Below are 6,767 nucleotides of genomic sequence, written 5' to 3'. Positions count from 1 at the left end.
AAATACTCTTACATTGCTTAGGAAGGTGAGCTACAAATCTAGACTTCGTTGAGTCTCGTTGTTGCAAGCATTCAGAAGCCTGATTCTGATTTTGTCATTTAGACCACAGACCCATGTGGGGTTCTCCAGATCTGTGAACAACTCCTCGTGGCTCTAGCTATCATGAGGTACTTAGGGAACACGTTTTGTAGAAATACCTGTGGATCAGACACCATGGAAAATGGTTCACTTTTGTCAGAAAAAGATTTTCAGGCTCTCTAGAGAGAAATATGTATTTGTATTATGAAGTTTTCAGATTTTTGGTGAATACTATTAGGAAATTGGTTGAGAGATTATGTTTAGTTTTACAACTCCTCTCCTTTCATCAGACCTAGATTTTAAGAGAAATAACATTGCTAGTACTCTCGTCTGGCTCTGGATTGGCTTCATGAGCACACACAGATATCAAAGGATACCAAAAGACAAAAAAGAAGAGAGAAAATGGGACCTAGGGATCATGGTGACTCAATATTCCATCAATATCAAGGAACTTAAACCTCACGCTCTTCAATTTTTTTTTTTCTACACTGTTTGTTAAAGAGAACCCACAGCTTCCTAAGTTCCCCGCAATCAGTAATTAGGTTTGAGAAAAACTGAGGGGTTTTATATGCATAGTCTCACGGATGACAAGGTGAAGGCCATGAAGGATTAATTGCTCCTTCAGTTCCTCAAAACAGACAATACTGTTTTCCTGGGAGAACTGGGTAATATTATGTCATGGGATCATGTTGAAGTACACTGCATTCTTTTATGAAGTGTCAATTATCCATAATGATGTAAAATCTCTTTCATGGTCTAGATTTAGAATTATGATGACTAGGAGCAGAGGGGCCATATTGCATAGTCCTGCTTCGAAAAAAGCTATACTTTATATCTGCAGGCAATGAAATTTTCTAACTGTGCAGTTTTCTCTGTATTTAAAACACGAAATTTCAAGCCAAGATACATAATTTTCTTGTAAAAATATGTTCTTATTTTTACATCTTCTAATTTGGTTAGAATTGCTACTGTCCACTCAGGGGAACAATTTGAAATTGCTTGCCTACTTCACAGTTATTTTGCCCAGTGTTTTATGGCACAGGGTCTACTGGTGGTACAAACAGCTCCAATTTTGAAGCCAAAGTCTATATCAGACTCTTACTTACACCTTTCATTTGTGGTTAATGTAAGCCTATTGTTTTAAATGTTGAGGATCTGTTTTCTCAACTGTAAAATGGGAATAAAATGAATCTCATAAACAACTGGGGAGGCTTAACTCAATATAGAATTTCTAGCAGTTTGAAACATCGAAGGCAGCATCTTTTAACCCTGCTTCTCTATATATTCTTGATTCATTATATTTCTTCTATGTGTACACACATACTTGTCTCCTTTTTATAATGTTTGTTGCCATTCTTCTATGCAAATATTTCTTTCCTCAAGTAGGGCAATGGCCAACTATTTGGTCATCTCGCCACATTCTCCTGTACCCCTGCCCAATTATATTACATAATAGTTTCCAGTAACTTTCTTAAAGCACAGAAACTCATTCAGGTTTTTCTCTATGAAGCAATGTTAAATTTCCCTCTAGGTTTCATAAGTAGTAAAATTATTAACACTCTTAAGCTTGGAATCTAAGAGCCTCCATTACCTGGTCTAACAGAATTTCCAACTTTAACTTTCTACCTTTAATGTCCTCTTAAGTATTATCTATTTCCTGGTTGGGCCAACCTATTTTCTCAACTCCTTAAATGTTTCATTTGCTATGTCTTATTTTTAATATATATGTATAAAAATAAAATTGATTATCATTTATTCATTTAAAATATATACTGTCCTTTTGTATATATTATCCCATTAAATCTTCCCCAAAATCTTTGGAAGATCAAACACCATATAATGGTAATAGAGTGACCTTTGACCTCATGCTTCCTCAGTTGAGAAGTGAGTTCTACACTTCCCATCTGTGTGACCTTGACAAGGATATGTTTAAACACTATAAGATTTTCTAGAATTTAATTCTGATAAACCTTTAACCAAGCGAGGCAGACTTTTATTCACTTATCATAAATATTTAAGTATTTGGTTTTCAAGAATAAAAATATAAAATTAAATAATTAAATATGCTAATAAATATTAATATTGTTCATAGACAATCACACACACAAATAAATGCACAGACTATTCGACATATACACACACAAGGGAATTTTTGGCTGTGTTGAACTTGCAGAGTATAAAAGTGATTCATCAAAGCCAGTAGCAGAATATTTGACCTTAATATTCTTTGATAACAGGAGAGAGTAATAAGTTTAGGGAAGAGAATGAAAAGTAATATCACAAAAACCAAGAGAAGTTTACAAATTCAGAAGATGTTTCATTGTATATGACTGTGTGTCTTAACAAATAACATTTTAAATTATTTCAGAATAAATCTCACACTCAGCATCAAATGTCCCACAGCGTGAAAACAGTCTTAAAATCTGCCAACATGTTCACACTTCGGCTATGTTCTTTGTGTAGGATCAAGAACTGTACCTGGGTGTTTCTCCCTGTAAGGAGGCGTTTTTCTTCCCACCGTCCTCCTCTTCATCTCTTTTCCTTTTCACGTGTCTGTTAGAAAATGGAAGCGTCTCCATGTTACCCCACTAGTAGGAAATGCTAGTGAGGAGAGCTGAGGTTGAAACTTAGCAAACCAAATTAAATGGGGTTTAATAGTTGGGGAGAAAATGTGCATAATTCCTTCAGTGATAGTCACCCGTAGGCATCATGTCTCTAAGAAAGGTTAACTCTTAAACTTCATTTTTCCTATAGGAAGAGAGTGCAGGCTCAGAGTTAAACATAAAACAGACCAACAAACAAACAAACAAAGAGATGTAAAGCAAAATCTATCATCGCCATACAAGCCACAAAGTAATTTATCTATTATCTGCTCATTCATTTCTTTAGGAAATAGCAGAAATAGTCTCTCCTATGATAAGTTCTGTGGTAGAGAAGGACCAGCTAAGTTTCCCAGCACACCAGGGCGTAGACTCAATTTTCCATATCAGTATAAATAGATGTATGGGTGTGAGTACACATATATAAATATATATATTTAATAATAAGCATCTTCTCTTAAATACCCAAGTTTACCCTACGCATTTCAGAATGTGACCTGGCACGGAGCACACAGTAGCGGGTGGCTATGGTCTGAGTTTATTTTCTCAGTTTCTCAGTTTGGAAGTCAGATGAGCACTCACGGACTCCGTAACTGCAGAGGACTTCAGTTAGTTAGTATTTTCATGCTTTTTATGAAAAATTTCATTACTTCTGAGATGTTGCCTTTCAATCAAATCCATATTCCACATGAAACCTGAAATTTGAAAATCAAGATATAGAAATGTTCAAAATAATTTCAGTGAAGCTTGGATTTTTTTGCGCAGTTGTGTTACTAGGAAAATAAAATGAAACTAAGTTTACTGTGTGTAACTAAAATATTTGATCAACCACACTGTCACAGAAACAGGTTGATGGTAACCAAGCTGAGATAGGTACATAGGTGTAAAGTCGAATCCAGGCATGTCAATAGCAGCATTTAGTCATAAGATGGAAACCATGAAGAAGTTAGCTGCACAGGTCTCTGGGCAGTTTTCTCAGTAGCAATGCAAGCGACTCAAAAGAATGATTATAAGCATAATGAGAACTAGCAGTAGCTATCATGAGCCCAGACTGAAGTTCAACTCCTGATTGTATCTGGGCAAGTTTCTTAAACTCTAATTCCTTCCGTGTAAAATACAGTCAGTAACTTTGCTCTAAGGGTTGTTGTATTAAATGAATGTCGATAAATTGTTTTTCCCAGTTCCTGGAACTCAGTGAGAACATCATGTCAGCTGCTGTTAATCTTTTCTTATCCTGTTTTTTTTTCTTTTCTTTTTTTTTTTTAATTCACGCTGCACCATTGATGCCATAGGTGTCCCTGCAATGCCGACTTATCACACTTTCCAATCACTTGCAGGGGTCCTTAAACTGCGGCCGGCGAGCCACATGAGGCGGTGTGATTGTATTTGTTCCCATTTTGTTTTTTTGCTTCAAAATAAGATATGTGCAGTGTGCATAGGAATTTGTTCATAGTTTTTTTTTCTTTTAAAACTATAGTCTGGCCCTCTAGGGATGGAGGGACAAGGAAATGACCCCGTTTAAAAAGTTTGAGGACACCTGAAAAAAATCCAAAATTATGCCCTAGGCGTTCATTAAGAAAAATAACACCACTACCATAATTTGCCATATATGGAAAAGTGTGTTTTTACTATGCATTTTTGCATACACAAAACAGTCTTCTGAAATGGGTCGATGTACACAATGATTTTTAAAAATGCCTATGGAGTTGTGTTAGTCTAAAAATAATTATTCTTGGAGAAAAGCCTGCTTTCTTTTCATCTTCTTCTTCAACTAGTAGAATAGAAACTTAAGCTACATTAAGTGGCTATTCAAAACAGACACATTGTGCCTATGGGTCCATCAGAATTATATACATCTGAGGACATTAACTATTTTATTTTAACTATTTATTCCTCAAATCTAGCTAACTGACACACTGGAGCTATAGTTTCTCATATTATTCCTGTTGGAGAACAAGATGTTAAAGTGACTGAATCCACTTATTTAAGGCACTCTCTTACTATGATTGAAGGTTAATGTAACTGGTAAGCCTTCTATCAGTAACAACGATGGCTCATATCTACTAAAACTGCCTTATTGCCCTGTACATATTGTCTCATCCACAGTCACAAAACTTGTTTGATATGATTGTGTTTTCCATGAGGAGAAATAGTGGTATGGCTTATTAAGAAACTTGTACAGTTAACTCCAATGGGTAAATGGCAAAGATAAATTTCATATCCGCGGCGCCTGTTAGATGAATCAGCCATACTAAACAATTCAAAGTGCAGCAGGAAGTGTAAACGCTTAAGAGGATCACAATGTGCCTTTCCCAGATCTCAGCCAGAAGTCAGTGATTTAGGAGAAGGCTGCAGAACCCCTAAGTACACAACGGGCTTTTAGCGTGCTTCAAAGCCAGTCTCCCACATTTAATGCATCTTGTCTCTCATGATGATTTTGGGTAGCTGTCAAGCGGGAGTGAAAAGGCCTGCTCACTGATGCATGCTTAAATTAGATTTGCTCTTATTGCTTTATTTACCCTGTCATGATAAATCATAACATTTCCATCCTCTGGTTAGCTGCATATTAAAATGACATGGGCTGGCAACACTTTAGTGGGCAGAAAATTAAAAGAACGTTTCTTTTTTTCTGTGAGAAATATTTAACTTTCTACTCCATTTCTTTCTGAACTCATGTGAGTGGCATTTAAAAAGACCCATCTTTTAGCCTTCACATCAGTAGCCATTCTCAAGGCAAGAAATTAGTGATGGCTGTGACAGTCCAGTAAAATAAAACAACAATCAAATAAGGAAAATGGTATTTTAAAACATTTTTGCTGTTGACATTTACTCATCACACTAGGCCATGAAATATGTAGCAAGTTATTTTAATTTTTATAAACTGAGGTCTTTCTACATTCCCTAACATGTTATTCCTTCTAGACAGCCTCTGTTTGTTACGTCACCCCTGTATTTACAGACCCAGGGATCTTCTGAAGCCCAGGACAACTCTACTTTCCCATTTCCTGTCTCCTAAGCCCCTACAGATTTTATTTACTTTACTATTACGTCCCCCCATAGTGTGAAAAGGATACATTAAATTTTGGGAGGAGGGAAGTCACCTCTTGTTACTTTTGCAAATGAATGTTGAATATTTTCTATGAGTAATTAAAAGGAAGGAATATTAAGCAAGAACATATTTGGAAACTTTCGAAAGACGTTATAGAAACTATCACTAGCAGTTGTATGCACAGTTTACTGAAATAAAAATAAGAATGGTTCATCTTTCATGTAAACGATGTAACGCATTCTCTTCTACCACATGCATGTTACTGTAAATACCTGTAAGATTTTATAGCAAGAAGCAGGCATTTGTACTTGATGAGAACATCTGCAAGACTTTTCATACTCATGCCCCACCTTTGGGAATTTACCACTATAATATATTTTATCAAAATATCTTAGACTGAAAATAAAATCTATGATGAATATGACTTAGCAGAAAGTGGATATTTGCTCATGCCATTCTAAGCACATTTCCTGTCTTTTAAATTATGGTTTATGATGATATACCTTTATTTTATCACTTAAACCATATGTAAGTAAAGCTTGACGTATAGTAGGTAATGACAATAAAGACATCTTGTGTTGAATTGAATTGATGTATATCTATGTGACAATTTTGGAGCCAGTTTTAGAAAATAAAGAGACTATATATCTTTGATTTGACAAGATAGCATACAAATTATTACCCCAAATCTTCTTTTTTATTTTCTGGGAAATATTTCATATCCTGTACACAATGACATAGTCATTGATGAAATCACATATTAAAGCAGAACAGGTCTCTTTGATGACGTACCAAAACCTCCATTTTTATCTTATTTTATTTTGGGGAAAATATTTTGTGTCCTGTATAAAATCAGGTATTTACTGATCGCATATTCAATAGTAAAATCAACATTATACACACAAAGACACATTAGTTTCTCCTGAGTGTAAATCACTGGGATGGGAACCAAAAATACAGTGAGGAGAGAAAAGTGTTAGACAATGATCTCTGTTCTTAAGGGGCTTACACAAGGATATGTCACATACATATATAATGAT

The sequence above is a fragment of the Nycticebus coucang genome, chromosome 19 (genome assembly GCF_027406575.1).
Source record: "Nycticebus coucang isolate mNycCou1 chromosome 19, mNycCou1.pri, whole genome shotgun sequence".
Classification (NCBI taxonomy): Eukaryota; Metazoa; Chordata; class Mammalia; order Primates; family Lorisidae; genus Nycticebus; species Nycticebus coucang.
This window is presented reverse-complemented; position numbering follows the sequence as displayed.